The sequence below is a fragment of the Prionailurus bengalensis genome, chromosome B3 (genome assembly GCF_016509475.1).
Source record: "Prionailurus bengalensis isolate Pbe53 chromosome B3, Fcat_Pben_1.1_paternal_pri, whole genome shotgun sequence".
Taxonomy (NCBI): Eukaryota; Metazoa; Chordata; class Mammalia; order Carnivora; family Felidae; genus Prionailurus; species Prionailurus bengalensis.
In genome coordinates, this window is record NC_057355.1 from 133,453,409 (window position 1) to 133,473,271 (window position 19,863).

The 19,863-nt window shown below is 48.6% G+C and overlaps 1 protein-coding gene and 1 long non-coding RNA gene across 7 annotated transcripts in view; one reads left to right on the forward strand and one right to left on the reverse strand.

The window, feature by feature from the left end:
- The window catches only part of FOXN3 (forkhead box N3), a 400,702-nt gene that overhangs the window by 93,137 nt on the left and 287,702 nt on the right, over nt 1-19,863 (reverse strand). The window lies entirely within an intron of this gene.
- Nucleotides 9,116-9,777, forward strand: LOC122469430. The gene is made up of 2 exons (XR_006293466.1): nt 9,116-9,228; nt 9,483-9,777. It is a non-coding gene; the product is annotated as an uncharacterized LOC122469430 (long non-coding RNA).

The window sequence follows — 19,863 nt, forward strand, 5'->3', positions numbered from 1 at the left end:
GCCCCAACACGGCCACACTCCCAGTTAGCAAGAGAAGCCAGAAATCTACATATTTATGTGACATTTCCTGATTTTTAAGCGTTGGCAAGGATTTCAGATTTTCAAAATTACTCTGTCTGCTGAACAAAACCCATCTGTGTGCCACTTCTGCCCGCTAGGCCATCGGTCTGTGCTCTGTGGGGCGGGGTCGCTCACAAACTGTGCTTCTGAACACTCCCTGGTTCGCCTTCCCTGGTGGCCGCAGAAGAGCCGCGTGTCCTTCTCTTCTCCTCAGGCCCAGAGCCCTCGAGGCCACCTTCTCCGACCACCCCCTCCCCGCTCAGCCCAACACGGACCTTCTGTTGATCCACTCACCGCCCCCCCCCCCGACAACGCATTAGAGGCACTTAGCGGGGATCCGTAGCAGAGATAAGTGCTTTAATGACACTCGTGTATTGATTTAGAGCTTTTTTTATTCCTCCACTTGGATTTCCCGAACACGGAACATCTGTGGCGGTGCAAATGTCTTAGAGGCTAAGTTCCCAGAGGCCAGGGTCTGCTCCACGAAGTTCTCCCTGGCACCCTGGGAGCGTGTGACTGGACTGCAGCGATCCTTCTTCTGATGAGGGCAGGGTACGTCGTTCGATGCCTTTTTGGGGAAACGCACAGCCTTGCCAACACTTCTATCTGCAGCAGCCACGAGCCCGCGCTGCCCCTTTTCCGGACTCATTCCTGCAAATGCGGTTGTTTCCAGTGGTGCCCAAATTCCCAACCGTGTAGACTCAAGTCAAACCCACGGGAACCAAGCTTTCCATATTTGGATCACACACAGGCTGCTGAAGAGGAGTCACTGTTGGTCTGTATTCGTTCGTTCGTTCGTTCACTTCTTCATTTACCAAGCATCGCTTCACTCGAGGCCAGGCACGGTACCAGGTTTGGGGGATGAGAAAAATTAAGTGCAAAAGTCCTGTGATGAAAGTCTATTCCAACAGAGAATGCCAGGAGCTAGGCAGGTCCTTAACAAATGATCCCACCCAACAACACCGCATCTGGGCGAAGGTCTGACGCCCAGAGAGTCGAACGCAAACGGCACGTGTCGGTTAGGCTATTAGGGAGTGGTGCAAAGATCAAACCAGAAGTCCTCACTCCTGGTCCAGTTTTCTTTTCAAAGCACCCTGTAAAACATTCTAAACAGGATTCTAACTCAACCGCTAATGAGGCCCGGCGTCCAGGCTCAGATGTCAGCAGACTGTGAGCTGCCCCACACCCCTGCCCGAGGAGACACCACTTGGCATGACACCCATCAGTGACAATTCACTAGTGCCTTCTGCAGGCTAAGCCCCCCCGCTACCCTTCTAGAACCATTCTCAGGTGGTTCTGATGCTTTTTGTTGGTTGAGTTGTTTTAGTGTCCCAAAGCACTTAAGGGACAAGACCCCTGCTCATGAGCAACAGAGATTCACAGAGTCTGGAGGGCGGGGCGCTGTCTGAACATTCACCCACGGGGCGCATCTGAGGTGTTTTTTTTTTTAATTTTAACGTTATTATTTATTTTTGAGGGAGAGAGAGAGAGAGAAAGAGAGAGAGAGAGAGCGTGAGCAGGGAAGGGGCAGAGAGAGAGGGAGACACAGAATCTGAGGCAGGTTCCAGGCTCCGAGCTGTCAGCACAGAGTCCGAAGCAGGGCTTGAACCCACAAACTGTGAGATCGTGACCTGAGCCAAAGTTGGCTTTAACCAACTGAGCCACCCAGGCCTCCCCCCTACTTTTTAAACTCTTTAAATGTTTATTATTTATTTTTAAGAGGGAGAGAGGGAGCGAGTAGAGGTGCCCTTAATAAAGGGACCAAATTTGGTTGCCTGCTGGTCGGCTAGGCAGAATTAGTGTCGTGACACAGCCACATCCTTCCTGCCACCCACCCCCACACTGCCCTGCCTCTTAAGGATGCCTGTTGCCATTTTCAAAGGGAAGATGGCGTGGTCACTCATTGAACAACTCGCAGAAAAACACCTTCCCCACAACGTGTTTCCATTTCCCTCAAACGAAAATCAATCCATCAGTAAGACTATGTCTGCGGTGATCAAAGCCGGATTGTGTGCACCCCCCGCCCCGGGGTGGGGGTTGGGGGGGAGCAGTCAGATACAAGCAGATGCAGGATGCATGCTCAGCACTGAGGGGGGCGGGGGCAGGGGTCACGGCTACCTTCCCGGGCCTCGAGGTCTTGCCACGTTCCATGAGGCCAAGACAAACAGGCTGTGCGTGGATCTATTTTGGTCTCACAGCTGCAAACACAGGATTTATGAAGATGTTTGGTGCTCGGCTCCCAGGAGATTTGTGCACCATATTGCTGCTCTACTGACTGTCCGTGCGTCCCTCCTCATTCCTGCTGAGCCTGGGACGTCCTCAAGTTCTGATCCCTTAGGACTCTCCCCAAGTGACAAGTTTTCTTCTTTCCTTAACTCGTGAGAGATGAAGGATGTGCGTTATTGGGTTTGGCGTCCAAGGGGCTCAATGCTCTATCATTCCACCGCCTCTTCTTGGTGTTTAGCTTTATTGATTTCTATTTCTGACTTGCTCGGCACCGGCTCATTCATTATTCAGGGGAAATCTGGCTAAGAGACCACAGGCTGATATCCTGCCAACAGGAGCCCGAGCAGGTGGGACCTCTGAGGGCCTTCTTTTCAAAGAATCGCAATTCCATTAAATGAGTGGTGTAGACTCCTCGAGTTATTCAGACCTGGCCATTCTGCAAAACATTATTTTCTGTGTGAGTGGCAGGTGAGCTCAGTAGGAAAAAACGGGGAGTTAAATGATTCTGAGGCCAGAGATCCGATGAATGTGTAAACCAGTTATATCTGAGAAGAGAAAAATCTCTTGCCAGGTGGCAAATGAACCCATCCTTAGCCATCTACCCTGGAGGTGTGCGGTGGGGGGTCGCCAGACGCAGGGGAGGGAGGAGGTGGCCCCCATTAATCACTATCACCAATCCCTCTGTGGACTCGGGCACAAAAGAACACATATCCATTCTCCTGCTAGAGGCTGAGTCCCACCACCTTCCTACGTGGCCCACGTGAGTTTGATGGTGAAGACGGCATTTTCAAGGTGTTATAATAAGATGTGGGGGGCAAACCCAGTTTGTTGTTTTCTTGTTTGTTTTCTTCTTCACAGAGCACAGAAGTAAAGGAAATTGTTTATTTAAACCGGAAGAGGAGAGGTTCAAATTAAAGAGTGGGAAGAAGTTCCTTCCAGAAAATTCAGGCTAAAACACACTCCTGGAGAAAGTAGTAAAATTATCCTCTAGAGAAATCTCTTAAGAACAGAACTAATTACCACCTGTAAGTACCAATTTGTGCATAATCCGATCCTGGGGGAGGAGGCTAGGTGAGAAAATCTCTCAAAATCCCCTCTGAGCTTCCCCACCAGGTTGAATTTTCACCAGGAAAAGTTTGAAACACTTTGGCTGATCTCTGGAGGAGGACTTGGTGGGAGAGGACGTCCGGTCACAGGTCTGCGGCCAATTTTAACTTCAGCATTGTGCCAAGTCAGGGTGCTGGTGAGTAGTCTCTCAGGGGCAAAGGCATTTGCTCAGAACACATGGATGAAAATGGTGCTTTCACCATTAGACAGGATGTCCCAAATACCATAGAAGAAGCTTCGTATTTGTTTTCTACTTCGTAAAAGTAAATGAGACAGCATCATCAAATAGGAAATAACCATCTGTCTCTTAACTAAAAACTAGAGGGTCTTTGAAAACACACACACCACACACACACACACACACACACACACGCACTAGCCGTGACAAATGGGGCTTCGAGTCACGTCACTAAAACACTGCAGGCCACTGCTTGGGGAGGCAGTGAGATCCTGGTTCAGTGGGGTTTCCATGGCCTTCTGTTGCTGGGGGAGGACACTGGCCTCAAGGGGTAGGCCGAACCAGGGAACCTCTTGGCCCCTACAACTCTTAGTTCAGCCAGAACAGTTCTGATTTCATGTTTTATCTTATCTTGGCTCCATGGAAGGTTTCAGTTTAAAAAAAAAAAAAAAAAGAAGAAAGAAAAGGAAAGGAAAGGAAAGGAAAGGAAAGGAAAGGAACGAAGAGGAAAAGGAAAAGGAAATCTTACCAAGCAAATGGAGCCGCACGTTTCTGGATTCTCCTACAGTGGGCAAATCTGGAGTAAATCCCATTCTCCTCCTTAGTTGTGTGCCAGTATCAGGGACAATGGCGACGCCCTGGCCCCACAGGCTACGGGGAGGCCCAAGTGAGGGCACTGGCAGGTGTGTCCCAAGCTTGGTGCCGGGCACACAAGAGGCAACGTTAATAAGTGGCTGCCCCTAGGATAAGGCCATCACCACTGGAGCCCTGTTCACTGCTAAACATTTTCTAAACTTTGTTATATTTCTAATTTAAAGAATTCACAATCATGATAAACACACCTAATATTGAATTTTTTTTTAACGTTTATTCATTCTTGAGAATGAATTCAGAGAGAGGGAGAGAGAGAGAGAGAGAGAGAGAACGACATAGAATCCGAAGCAGGCTCCAGGCTCTGAGCTGTCAGCGTACAGCCCTGTATGGGGCTTGAACCCACGAACTTGATATCATGACCTGAGCTGAAGTTGGACACTTAACCGACTGAGCCACTCAGACAACCCTCACCTAGGAGCTTTTAAAACGACAGATCCCATGGCCCTACCCCAGGCGTCATTCAGACCAAATAAAGCAACGTCCCTAGGCTATCACTGAAGAACTGGCTTCTAAATGGCTTGGCTGCCATTGTCCTGTCGGAAGAGATGTTACAGACAACTTCCTTTGCAGCTCTGCTATAGAAGATTGATTTCTCCCTCCCTCCCTCCCTCCTCCTCTCTCTCTCTCTCAACCTGAAGGCCGAAAGAAACAAATTACTAACGAGGAACCTCTGTATCTTCCTCAGTTAAGAGTCAGTTTTAATCTTCTGGACATTTAAACCATACAAGTGATCAAAAAAATAAAATGAACCATACAACTGATCATGTTTCTCTCTTTGCCTTAGCTACTAGGAAGCTCAAAGCCAAATTCATGACTGACCGCTCTACCCCTTAAACCAATACATAGAATGTAGGATAGTCCTTTTATACATTAATGCTGGGTTTCCTACCTTTATTTTCCCTTTTTCTATTTTCCTTTTTTTCCCCTTTTTTCTATTTTCCCTATTTTCCCTTCATTTCTGCATGTGCTTTAAAAAAATTCTAGTTACGCTGCATTTTTGCAATCTATTACGAGTTCGTTTGGGAACAAGGTGGCCTATGTTAGACAAAGTAATTAAATACAGTCACTGACATGCAGCCCTTTGCAGCCGACAGTTTTAAAGCAGATGTAATGGGCACCAAAGTAGAGACCGCAGCTTGGAGGAAACTTTTTGGCTTCGGGGTCAACTCCCCCAACAGACACCTTTCCCCCAGCTCCAGCTGTCGTAGAACATCTGGAAGCATATCTGAATTGCATATTAAGTATGTTTCAAAATTACGGAAGTTTGGGGGGCACCTGGGGTGGCTTAGTCAGTTGGGCGTCTGACTTCGGCTCAGGTCATGATCTCACAGCTCATGGGTTTGAGCCCCGCATCGGGCTCTGTGTTGACAGCTCAGAGCCTGGAGCCTGCTTCGGATTCTGTGTGTATTGCTCTCTCTCTCTGCCCCTCCCCAACTCATGCTTTGTTTCTCTCTCCTTCAAAAAATAAACAAACATCAAAAAAAAAAAAATTTAAAGAAAAAAACTTTAAGTTATGGAAGTTGTTAAGTCAAAACAAGACAAATCAACACCACCACCACCCCTCCCCCCCCCCCAGAAAAAAAAACAACCATACAAATTCAAAATCAGGAATCCTGGCATTCAATTATGAATCTACTGTGTCTCAACTTCCACAGCAGCAGACCCACACACTGAACTAAAATTCTGGTCCTTCTGGAAAAGCATCAGGTTGGTCTAAAGAATATACGAGTACTAGCAGATTGTGGACGTCTGTGGCCTTGTGTATCAGACAAGATGAATGTTTAGAATATCTGAACATTGTCTGGTTGTTAAGAAACATGTAGTAACTTGTAAAAGTTCCAAGTACTCCAAACCGCCTGTCCGCTGTTATCCCCACATAACCCTGTACTTTTAAACTACCCAGACACTACCTGTTCCCCATATGTGATCAAAAAGATTGTTATCTGCCGACTGAAATGCTTTCCTGTATCTGCGTTGAGGATCTGTTCTCTTGGGTACAGAGCCAGAACCACTCCTGACGTGGCCAGGAATCCGGGGATGGGGGTGGGGGTTTCATAGCCTGGACCAGAGCTCTGGGCTGCAGGGAAAATCCCCTGTGCTTGTGATGAAACACAGAGGGGTTCCCTCTCTTTCTTAGGCCTTAACTCAGTCCATCTGCATCCAGAGGGTAGGGACCAGCCAAAGGTCTCCTGGCCGCCACTGCCTGGGCTTTGCCCCGGCCTCATGTGTACGGGCAGCAGGGCCTGAGGGCTGAGCGCTTCTGTTGTTGCTGTTAGTTATTTTTTTCACAAAACAATGTACAGATCATGTTTATTTAAAAGGTAAGAACTCTCAGGTGCACACGTGAGGCACAAGGAGGAGTGAGATCTAAAGCTTCCTTACTGTCTACTATTTAAGTGGCCCCTTAGACATTCTGCCATCTTGCATTTTTGCAAACATTGCTTGATCTTTGAAGATCTGAACTAACCACGAACAACAAACAAACCTAATGAACGTCAACTAGCAGCTACAGAATTTCCTTGATTCCTTTATACATGTTAATTGTGTGACCGACATAACCTTATTGCAGCCAGTATGCCGTGAATAAAAAACCAGCCCTAATTCTGTGGCTCAAAATAACTACAATTAGCATTTCCGCACAGGCCCTTCCATTCTTCTGCTTACGTATGTGTGTTGGGCTCAGCCTCACTCAGGCTCTGGACCACACATATGAGAAGTGTGCAAGGTTCAAATCCAGGGCTGGCTGGGACATGCAAGTTCTCAGAAGGAGCTTAGAAGAGCCAGACTCACCAAATGGCTACACGGTAGCTTCCAATTATGGAGTGCTTACTGTATGCAGGCATTAACGTGATACCATGTAAATCTTCCCTGCGACCTAGCACGGGGTGGGGGTCCTTATTTCCCATTTCAGAGATGGAGAAATCAAGACCTGAGACGTAATATTTGCGAGTGAGTAGAAAGCTGGGACTCCAGGCCAGGACTGGTGCCGATATGGTGAGGAAGAAGTGTCCAGTCTTACCTTACTGATTTGGATTTGATACATAGCTTGGGGTTTCTTTTCTCCCTTTCCATATCTTTGGCGGACCAAGAAGAGAAGGGGAGTTTACTCCAATTTGAAAAGCTGGCAGAAAAGACTGGCCTGGAGAGGGGCTGGTGTCGCCAACAATATTCCCTGCGACCGACAGCCAGCCCTGGCTCTCTGGGCCACGTTTATCTGTCTGTTCATCACAGGTGTGCCCAGCTCGGGGTCTCAGAGAGCTCCTGGCTCTGCAATTCTGTAACTCTAGCTGGTCTCTGCATACATGCACCACGCACAAACTGGAGGCCACGATGTGATTTGTGGCACTTGGCTCCTATCATCAAAGTAACGACCCTGAATACACAGGAAATACTATGTAAATTACCCTGCTGCAAGGAAAAACAGTAAGCAAGCCCCCCCCCCTTTTTTTTTTATTAGATGTGAGGGGAGGGTGTGGACAAATTAGAAATCATGCTAAGACATGTAAGAGACACAAGCAGGAGGGACTCCCCCAGTGTGATTCTGTTCCACGACATGGCCACCCCCCCCCCCCCCCCCCCGGCCAAACCAGGGTGTGTAGTTTCTTGTCCTGTCTCGGAGATGAAAATACTGGAAGGGCCGACGGAGGCTGTGAACACAGGCCACACACACTACTGACACCTCCCAGCCTGGTCTGGACAGACGGCGGAAGTGAACAAAGGCCTTCAGAAGCTTGGTGCGCAGACTCTGATGTGTATTCGACAGTGTAACTCATCAAAAGTAGAACGGGTGGGCACCTAACCTTCACTAAAACAAGAAAACATGTTGCAATACCATCCTTACTCTTTTGGGAAAGCAAACACAGGCATTTCTGAGATTCTCTCTGTCCCTGAACTATGGCAGTGTCACACGCAGCCTTAGGCTTGGGAACACTCTGAAGGCAAGATCCATGCCCGAGAATTAACATAAAAATGCCACTAAGCTTTTTTTTTTTTTTTTAAATCATTACAACACATCCTGAAGAGGTCTGAAAATGTGAGAAGCAGCATTAGCCATGTAGACAGTATTTACAAAGGACTGATACATGGGGCCCTACAGTTTAATTGAAGATAACAAATGATTCAGAGCTCTGGCAGGCTCTCCTGAACACTTCGATCATTTCAACAAACGCTGCAGAGAAAGGACACTCCTCTGGTCAGCCTTCGAGGTGCGAGCACGATCCTATGTGCTTTCAGTTGAACGAGATCCTGGTTATACCATATTGCGCTGGAAGTTACAAAATCTCGGTGCAACTGGCCTGCTCATTCTCATTTTATTTTTTATTTATACTTAAAAAAATTTTTTTTTTCATGTTTATTTTTGAAAGAGAGAGAGACACACACAGAGTGTGAGCAGGGGAGGGGCAGAGAGAGAGAGAGAGAGACAGAGAGAGAGAGAGAGAGAGAGAGAGAGAGAGAGGGAGAGGGAGGGAGACACAGAATCCAAAGCAGGCTCCAGGCTCTGAGCTGTCAGCACAGAGCCCGACGCTGGGGCTCCAACTCACAAACCACGAAATCGTGGCCTGAGCTGAAGTTGGACACTTAACCAAGGGAGCCACCCAGGTGCCCCTAGTCTCACTTTTATTGAGACATAATTGACATACATTATATTATTTTCAGGCGTACAACAGAGTGATTTGGTATTTTCCTACATTACAAAATGACCATCATCATAAGCCTAGCTAACGTCCATCACAACACATAGATTGTTTTTCCTTTGGGGATGAGAACTTTTAAGATCTACTCTCCTACCAACTTTCAAATACGCAGTACAGCAATGTTAACTACAGTCACCATGCTGTGCATTATATCTCCAGGATTTATTTTATACCTTATACCTGGAGGTTTGTACCTTTTGACGACATTTATCCATTTTCCTCATTTCCCACTCTGGCCTGTTTTTAAATCTCAAAAGTTTTCAAATGTGGTCTTCTTCACTAGCAAAATGCTTGCTGTGAAGTTTCAAGGTTTTTTGGGTTTTTTTTTTTTAATTTTTTTTTCAACATGTATTTATTTTTTTGGGAGAGAGAGAGAGACAGAGCATGAACAGGGGAGGGGCAGAGAGAGAGGGAGGGAGACACAGAATCGGAAACAGGCTCCAGGCTCTGAGCCATCAGCCCAGAGCCTGACGCGGGGCTCGAACTCACGGACCGCGAGATCGTGACCTGGCTGAAGTCGGACGCTTAACCGACTGCGCCACCCAGGCGCCCCATGTTTCAAGGTTTTAATAACGATTTCTAAATCAATTAATTACTCCCCCCAACATATTTATTCATCAGGTTACCATGGTGGCATGGAAAACCACTCCTGTTTAGGTAAAAATTTCAAGCTCGTTAGGAGTCTCCTATGTGTTCCGGCAAAGAACTTCTCTCAAAAGTTTTTGCGAGAGTTTTCATTTTTTCCCCCCTCATGTCACTTACAGTCACATCAATTCATCTTAACCTACATTTAAGAACCTAAGTCTGGTTCTCATTTTTTTTTTTTTTTTTAAAGCCCACTCTCGGGTAAGATTGACATTTCAGTAATCGCTGCCAGCTGGCATGTTCAAAATGGAATCTAAATATTGTATTAACAATATCAATAACAAAGCAGGTTCGGCGGGCCTTAATAAAACACGCTTGAATTGTGAGAGAAATTCTTGTTATTCTGTGTTTCACCAGCTTTAATTTACTACATTGATTTAATAAAAATCTATGACAGTCTCATCTTTAATCATGTCAGAATTCTGAGGTTCACTACATGTGCATAGGGAAAATCTGAAATCAAGCAGGTGTAATGAGATTTTTGTTGCCCAATCATTTTTGAAACTTTTGACGGAAGTAACACAGCCAGTAAAGCCCGCATACGTGTTCAGCTCAATGAATTTTCACAAACGATTTACCTGGGTCACCAGAACCCAGACGAACAAGCTGCCAGCTCAGGAGCCTTCTTCCACCCTCTCCACTCACCACCCCCCAGAGATAACCACGACCTTGGTTTCTCCTTGCACGTGTTCCCTGTGAACTCTGGCAGGGGGGCGGGGGGAGGGTGGCGATCACCCTGTTAGAGTCACTAAGTGCTGGCCTGCAATTATTTCACTTCCTTTGTGGGAAGCAGGTGGTATCTTCCCGATTTTACAGATGAAGAAACAGAAGCTCAAAGGTGAGTATCTGACCAAGCCAAGAGGCATGAACGCACAGTGCCAATGACTATACAGCTCGGTGTGTGGGTGGGGGAAGGGGACTGCGAGGGACCGCCAGTCAGATCCAAAGCCAGGTCCCTCCAATGCCAAGCTCAGTTCTCCAAATTTACCGATTCGCACGTCCAACAAATGCCGTTTATGGTTAGATGGCCTCATACAGAGAACAACTACGCCACCCCCTGACCCCAGCCCCCAACCCCCACGCACACTCACGCAGGAGGACGGTTTCTGAAAGGGAGCTCATGTTTTCATTTAGCGTGTTGTCGTCCCCTCGCTACGTTCTGGATTGTGAACGATTTTGTGAGTCTCTGCGTTAACAGTGTCTTAATTTTAAAAATTAAGCGGGGAACCGGCAAGTGAGTCTGAAGAGGCTCCATCTCTGGTCCCGAACTGGATTTTCATCACTCAACTGCTCTCCAAATTATACTGATTTATGATGTGATTATTACGGTTTTCCTAAGTAGCCTGGGTAATGAGAGAAACGCAGAGACGCCCCAGACTGCAGTAATGGGGGGGGGGGCCCTCTAACACCCCTCCGTCTGCCCTGCCAGCTCCCCACCTCACCTCTGCTTCTTAGCCCGCGCTCTCCTCTCGTGAGGTCAGTACTGCGCCTCGCGTGGCCTCCCAGCCTCGGCCCCAGCGGTGCCCACGGCGCCTCACATTGTTCCCAGCGCCTTCCGCGGTGACCTTGCGACACTGAGCACGTGAAACCGACCGACCGCCCAGCGGCGGTTTTCCCGCCCATGTTTGCGAAGATCAGCTCTCCGTTCCTTACCCTTCCTTCCTTACGCGCCTAATTTCAGTGTAAGGCTGAAGCTGCACCACCTACCCCCCAAGTCCTCAAAGTCAAAGCCACTACCTTTATCAGAATCTCCCCACCTTTCTGCCTGGAACACGGTGCCTTCCCCTTCCCCTCCTCTTTCCTGTTAGGAACGAGGCGAGCTACCTCAAAGGGACACGGTGACCTCCCCTCTCCAGCCTGGCTCATCACAGTTCTTTGTCACATCCCAACGTATCGCCTGTGCCCTTGCTTGTGACCCCTGCCTTCGGCCGTGGGCCTCACTACTTTGTGGGCTTGGCTAACTGTGGCGCTGCAACGTCACGGCGCCTCTCGGAGCGACACCGAGCAGGGCACCGTTGACCGTGTCGGGCAGACTTAGGGGGAGGCAGGGAGAGCAGCCTCACACGGCACTAGCAACGCCCCTCGGGGAAGTCTTCTGTGACTCCGGACTTCCTTCCCTCCGAGTCTGAGCTCCTCTGCGAAGGCACAAACCACGGAGGCATCTTGGTGATTCTGCCCCCCCCCCCCCCCCGCTCCCTCCCCCCCGCCCCCAGCCAGAGGGCAAGAGATCTCTTTCTCTCTATCCCCAGCCGCAAGGGTACCTAGCACACAGTAGGAAATGAAGGAATGTTCGCGAAACGTATGCGTGTAATTCACTGAACCGACTCGGACTGAACGGTGTGCCGCCCTCCCCACCCCCAGCCCCAATTCAGATGTTGAGGCTTTAACCCTCAGTGTGGCAGAATTTGGGTAGGGTTACATGAGGACATAAGGGCGGGGCTCTGATGCAATAGGACGCTAACAGGGCCCTAAGCCAGTAGGCTGGTGTCCTTAGAAGAAGAGGAAGAGACCAGGGCACGCGCATGCACACAAAGGAGGCCATGCGAGGACACAGTGTGCAGGCAGCCATCTGCAGACCAGGAAGAGAGGCCCAGGAGAGATCAAACCTGCCGCCCCCTTGATCTTGGGCTTCCAGGCTCTCGAACTGTGAGGAAATACATTTCTGTTGTTTAAGTCACCCGGCCTGTGGTGTTTTGTTATGGCAGCTCCAGCCGCTTAACACATTCACCCACTGTCCAAGCATCTTGTGTGCTAAAGATGGGGCTCTGGGGACTGACCCTGGCTGCGAAGGGAAGTTCGTGAAGATACGGAGGCTGGCTGCTCAGGGTTGACCCCCAGGAAAGGGCAGTTGTAGCCCATGTTCCGTCGCTCCCTTATCACCAATGCGGCAACTCAAGTTAAAGCCGGACGTTTTCGGCAATCCCCACTCCGCCAGGAAAAGTGAATGTCGTCATTAACTAAGATTCTGGGCCTCTGGGAAATTACTTTAACTTGATGGACACCACCTTATGCCCTGAGATCTTGATAGTCCTGTACACCCATGGACAACGGCCATTATCATGAAAAGAAAGCTGGGGGAGTCCCAAACTCGAAGGTATGCGCCTCCTGGCCTCGGATCTTCTACTCAGTGGCTACATACACTTGCATGTGTAACCTAATGTTTCTGCGTCCTGTGCGTTTTCTTTTTCCTTTCTTTTCTTTCTTTCTTTCTTTTCTACAGATTTTATTTTTAAGTAATCTGTACATCCGACACGGGGCTTGAACCTACAGCCCCGAGATCAAGAGTCTACAGACCGAGCCGGCCACGTACCGTCGCGGTGCTTTGCTTTTTAAATAAAATGGCTGTGCCGTTGTGACGGACAGTTCCTTTTCCCTTCTTTGAGAAGGGACCCAGACTTGCATCTGGGGAACCGTTCACCTCCCAATCCACCCGCGTGCTCCCAAGTGACGTTTCCAGCCCCCAGCATACAACAATCGGTGGTGCCTCTCCTCCCAGATCCTCTGGTCACACTGATGGTTCCCGGTGGTCACGTGATGCGGGCCGATCTAATGACAGTGCTGCTCAGAACTTCTCCTGAGGACACTGAGGAAATGCCAGATTCAAAGCCAGTGTCTGCAGCCCAAGAGGCTGTGGCAGCCACCTTGTAAACTCAGCGTGAGCTTCTCCGAGCTTATTTCCGCCAAAGGCGAAGGTGAGTTGGGGGACAGAGAGAATAGGCATTATTACTACCATGATCCTCAGTGGGCCTCCTAAGACCAACGGAGAGGTTGGAACCCACGGACACACAGAAACCACCAGTGACATACGTTTAGCTGAACTGAGGCCGTTCACTTAGAGATTCGTTGTCAGTGAGGACTCTGGGTGCACACACACATATAGACACACACACACAACCCCCCACCCCCCCAGTCAAGCTGGGTTAAGTAAAATAGGGAATTCAGACCTCATCTAATCCAACCACGGGGAGGACAGTGGTAAAGGGCCCCTCATCTCTGTTTCTTGGCCTTGGTGCCATTTCTTAGATGCTGGTTGACTCTGTGTGGTACCCTTTGTTGAATCTAGCACATCTTTCAGAGCCCCCAGATCCGAAGTAAGAAGAACCTGGCCTGCGATGGGTTATATGTCCCTATCTCAACCAACTGCTAAGACCAGCGAGCTCCTGTAAGAAACTGGCACCCCTCCATTTGCAATATACATATTGGAAGGAGGGGCAGGGGAAACAGTGGGCTCCACGAAAGCACTCCAATTTAGCTGCAAAATTTTAAAACTGAAAACTTTGGGGTGCCTGGGTGGCTCAGTCATCAGTGCAGTGTCTCACTCTTGATTTTGGCTCAGGTCATGATCTTGTGGGGTCAGGTTCGTGAGATCGCGCCCCAAGTGTGCTTGGGATTCTCTCTCTCCCTCTCTCTCTCTGTCCCCCCTTCCCTGCTTTCGTGTGCGTGTATTCTCTCTCTCGCTTTCTCTCAAAATAAACATTAAAAAAAAAATAAGAGTGAAAACTTCATTCATAATTGTTTCCACCTCCAACCATGGCCAAACTTAAAGAATGAAGTCTCTAAAAGTCTGAGAAATACGGTACATGCAAATGAGAAACAGAATTGGCCTTTCTACACGTGGCGGCCTTCTCACCTCTTGTCATGATCGTCTTCACCATCTTGCTCACATTGTGGAAAATGAACCCACAGCCAAGACACTAGGTTAGAGCAGTTTAATACACAGACCTGTATTCTAACACCTGAATGCAATTTGTGTCAAATTAGCAGCATGAGATCATTCTAGATATGCCCCATAAAAAAAAAAAAAATCACAGCCTCAGACGGGGCCAACCCATGTGTAGTAGGGTCACCATGAACTGGGGGACAAGTTCAATATGATCCCTTAAATGATTTTCTAAGGTTCTTGATCACTGCAAGTATGTCTCTCCTTTCTTTCCCCCCCACCTCTGAAATGCATCTTTGCAAACAGTTCATATTCTGGCACCATCAGAGACACTGAGAGGGGGAAAAAGACAGGAGTACAGATCGTAAGCCATTCTAACTCATCCCCAAACAACCTTCTTTCTCTGGGTCGCATTTCTGCAAGATCTCAGTCACCCCAAAGTGTCCGTGAGAGCAGCTGGTAAGAACTCTGTTCTACTCCTCTTTCGGGTATTAGGTATCTCGTGGGTATTTGCCTTCATGTAGCAGGAGCTTCACAGAGACTGGAAACAGTCTTAAATACTCCTGAAGGTAAAATGTCAGTTCAACTGGGGGAAGGGTTTATGTTACTGCTATTTGGGGGTGGAAGGTATCGAAACCCTTAGGAGATTGCAAAAATGCTATCCATAAGCATAATGAATTCTATTGATTTAAACACACAGTTATTGCCAAGCACTGTCCCAGCCCCAGTACATACAGTATCTTTTAATCCCATGAAATAGTGCTATCCATTGACCCGCTAAGAAGGAAAGGCTCAAACCCATCAGGCAAGCTGCTTGAGGTCACACAGCTGGGGGATGGCAGAGGCTGGCCTCTGTACCCAAGACTGGCCAGCTGTAAGGTCTCTACTCTTCTCTCCCGGGCAGGCTGCCTCCCTTGGAGTGAAAGCAGTGGTGACAGGAGCTCCCGCAGAGTTCCAGGGATGTCACACACACTGTCATCAGCTAATCCCCACAATGATACCAATCTTGCAGGACTGGTATTTTTGCATTTTGCTGTAGCTCAAGGAAGTTCACATAACTTGTCCAAGGTCAGGCAGCAATTAGGCAGCCAGGCAGGGAATGGATCCAGGCACAGCTGATTTGAAAACTGAGGTCTTTTATCCTCAGGCCATCATTTGCAGAGGCCAACTGGAGAGCTGGGTGGGATGGAATCACCAAAGAAAAGAAGGTCAGGAGAATTTATTCTTGCAGACTCACGACACGGGGAGGTAAAAGCCTGAGTGCCTGGGGCTGCATTCACTCTCATAGGCGCACGCGCGCGCACACACACACACACACACACACACACGCATGCACACATACATTCCCAACCTATCATGTGCTCCTCAGTGAGTGCTACACCCTGGAGTTCTCAGCCACGCCTTTTGGTCGCTGAGGGAACCAAACAAAAACACAAACTTGACCTCTGCAAGTTTACAGGTAGATGCTTTTAAGTGCACTTCTGCAACTGTAATGTGAACAGCTCATTGAGTACATTCTAAAAAACTCTTCATCGCAAGCCTCTTGGCAATTGCATAAAAATATTTCTAGACTTCCATCCAAGCGCAGTTAAACAGAACTTCAAGGGGAATGACTTTTCCAATTGTATTTTAAGATTGAGCACTTTGATAAAAGCAGGCTCTGCAGTACAGTGTGATCCAAAATTGTGTAATCTTTATATATTTTATAATCTGATACAATTTAATAGATAAGAAAAACATTTTTAGTGCTCAAAACTTAAACTGTAAGGATATATTCCTATTGATGGATTACAACTGGTGTAAAAATATCTGTATCTCTCTATCTACTACTATAAAGTCCAGATAGGCTCAAAATATTCATTCTGTAAAGGTGTGAGTTCCTCTCATTGTATTAGTCTTTGGATGACTAACTTCAGGATTTCCCTTTTTCTCTATCCACAGTCTTTAAAAGATCTTAAAGTCAGCTGTTTACAACAGTCCTGTGCGGGGACCAAAAGAGACAGGAAATACCTCAATGCCTTGAATGATAAAAGACAACAGAAGGATTCATTTCCATCTCTCCGTCTTGTCATTATAAACTGCTTTTGACCATTACAAGAGGATTGTCCCCAGCCCCAGTCTGTAGCACAAGGCAGAACAGGTCAGCATCTCAAGTGAAAAACTTCAAAGACAACTTAACCCGTACCGGACCAAAGACGAGCTAGTGTGAGTCTAGGTTTCCGATCCTGGCTCTGTGACCTCGAGCAGGACATTTGTTGGGGCTTTACTTTTCCCATCTACAAAATGGGAGTAAGAATACCTAATGTATAAGGCTAATATAAGAATAATGTAAGGAACATATATGGCCAGACACAAAAGGTCACATTTTATATGATTCCATTTATGCAAAAATGTCCTGAACACACAGGTCCCTAGGGACCGACAGTAGACTAATGGCCGTGCGCTGAAGGCCCTGTGCCTCTGTAGCCATCAGAGCTGACAGCGTCACTGGCTTCTCTGTGTCTGCGGTGCTCCCGCCTGTCCCCTCTGTCTGAAACTCTTTGCCCTTCATTTCAGCGACTTTCCCCAGTTTCCGACTAAGCTGCTTCTCTGCTGTCGTTGTTGTTGTCTTCACTACCACCGCTTTCTATCATAAATCTACGTTTTCTAACATGTCCATGTTGCAAAGGAGTTCATTCTGTACCCCTTTGAAAATCTCATCTGGGCCCATAATTGCAGTGGCCATTTGTGGATTCACACGTTTCAACATTCCCTTCCCAGCCTTGACCTCCCCTCTCCTAACTCCAGCCTGTGTCCCCTCCTAGCGACATCACCCTGGAACAGGAGGACCAGCCCACGGACCCTGCTTGGCAGGTGCCTGTCCCAGAGGAAGCTCTCAATGCCACGTCCCCCGGTCAAACTGGCAACTCCTTCTGACTTCCCTATTTCTGTCCACAGGGTACCATTTCCTCAGGGTGCAACACTGGGCTCCCGTGAAAATCTTAGACGGTGGGAGAGAGACCAGCTGACGTCCGAGTCAGAAGGGAACATCCAGGCTATGGATGTTTTCTGAGATTCCACGCCAGGCTGGAGACACTGGGAATGTCGCAGTAAGTGCAGATGGGGCAAGTCTGGATTCCCAGGAGACGGTGACGTCAGAACTGACCAGAGGCTTCTTTTGAAACTGCATTTCCTTATGTTTTTTCACTAACGTAAGAGCCTGTTCTCAGTGACCGCACAGAACATGAGTGACTAAAGAGGTGGCCAGCGAGTCTTTAAATTCACCTGTGAACAAAAACAGCGTCTTGACTTTATTACTGTGATTACATAAATACCTTTACAGATAACTCAGCGCGGAACAAGACAAATGATGCCAAGAGAAAGGGGCCCCTCCTAAAACCCAAAGGTCTCTGCAGGCTGACAGAGTAGAGAAGGCAATTAGGCTCAGGACTTGGGGGGAAATGTAGGCAGGTTTTCCTCTCCCCCTTTCTGTTATTACTGTATTTTTTCCAAAACGGGCGTGCCCGGGGACAAGAGTCAGGAGATTTATGCATTAGGTGGATGCCCTGGTTTGCAAAATGGACAAAGGAGGCAGCTTGCCGAGCAGATTAGATGAAAGAAGTCAAACAGCCCAGGGGCTGCAATCAAATGTGGCAGAGATGAGTGGGGGAGGGTCAAGGCGAAGCCCAAAGGCCCTGAGATCCCATCCGAGGTCTTTCTGGACAGAAGCACCAGAAGTGCCTGGAGGCCCGAGGCCGTGTGGAGATGGGATCCCACAGAGCCATCCTGGTTCCACGGGGAAGGAAACGGGGGCTGGCAGCGAGAATGGAAAGCCACGCAAAGGAGAGATCAGGAGTCCACTCCTTTGAGGTATATAGGAACTTTTCACCTTGAATATGTGTGCCAGGAGGAAATGATCAGAGACCCCGGGAATGAAACAGAAGTTTATAAACCTCTGCCGTGACAGAGCGTTTGTGAGGGGCCAGGCAGGCCCTGGTCTGGACTTGTGCTTTCAGGCTCACATTCTCCTCTAACCTCCGCAAAGGTTCTGGGGAACACATCTGGCAAAACTGAGGCCCAAGGTCAAACACCTGGTGCCCAGGGAGGGAGGAACTCAACCCTGGGTTGACGCGATGCTAAATCCGTGCTCTCGCACGTGGCTGTCTACGCACCTGCCGTGTACATACAGTTATAGAGCAAGGGGTAAAGCTCCGTGCGTGTGAACTGGGTGACCTCGCAAGGAAGCAGTCCTATTTGAAAGGAATCGGAGATAAAGGGATGAACAAATAGTTTAGATCTATCTATAAATCCAGCAGGATCTGGGGCATCCCCCGTCTTTGGCCCTGTTCTGAGAATCACTAACCCAGCAAAGGAACAAGGGAAATTTTAGCAGGGAAGGTAAAGAGCGCAGGGAAATCAATCACATTCAGAGATTCCAGCCCTAGTTTCCTATTTTCCCAGGAAGTTCCAATAACTAACTCTGACCGGGAATGTAGCATGTCCTAAATGCCTTCTAATGTGAATGTCTTGAATCCTCACAAGAACCCTAGGACACCGGCGTCACTATTGTTATCACCCCCCCCCCCCCCCACCACCAGAGAGGTTTGGCCAGTCACGCAAGAAGCCAAGACAGGGCTCATTTCCACGCTTATTGCCTCCCTGAGATCCACGGGACCTCCCAGAGCTGTCCTGTTCAAGGTTTGGAATCTTCAGCCAGGCTGCCACCACACTGTCTCCTCTCCTTGGACCCACCTGCAGACACAGCTGGCTGAAAGCACCACTCTGTTTTCCACCAAGCTACAGCTAAGCCTCAAATCCATTTTGACCCACGTTTAGGAAACCAGTTGCTAGAACGGAACACAGCTGGTACTCCACAGGAAACCGCGGCCACCACTGAGGTCCACTCCTTCATTCACAAGGAAGAACGTGAAAACATAGGGATGCCCAGCGGCTGGACCGAAAGTTCACCAGGTGGCAGACCTGGGACCACAACCAGGACCCCTTGCTTGTAATCCGGTGCTCTGCCCACTGGAACTTGTTTTTGATACACGGAGCCCTTGCTCTTGAGCCTTTCGCGGCAGGAAAGACGATCAAAGTGAGGGATGGCGTGCACCGTAGCAGCAACAATGCATAGCAGAGCCTGGAGCAGAGGGTGAGGGCGGTGGAGAGCAGGTGCAAGGATATTAACTCCCAGGGAAGGAGGCACCTGAAGCCAACCTGGAACCTGGGAACCCAGGACTCCCCAGAGCAGGTCATCCAATGGTCACAGTCAACCTGGGACGTGTGTGACCAAAGGCGAGCACACCTGTGCGCTCACGGGAACAGCATGCATCTGACAGCAAAAGAGCTGGTTTCCTTTGTCCCCACCTGCTTTCGGGCCTACGGCAGCACCAACCTGCTCCGTGCACTCAGAACACCCTGGAGCTCTTCCTTCCATTTCATTAGCTCATCCCGTGGGTTGTCAGAAGTGAATGGAAATAAAAATCTGTTATGCGTGTTATGGAATTTATTTTAATTCTTCCACTGCATCCTAAGGAAACAGATTTAATAATAATTGGTGGCCCAACCCTGGAGTGAGGGAGAGAAGGAAGGCGGAGGGAGGGCCGGGAAGGCCGGCGGGGAGGTTGCAAGCGGGCATGGCCGGGGCGAGATGTCCACGT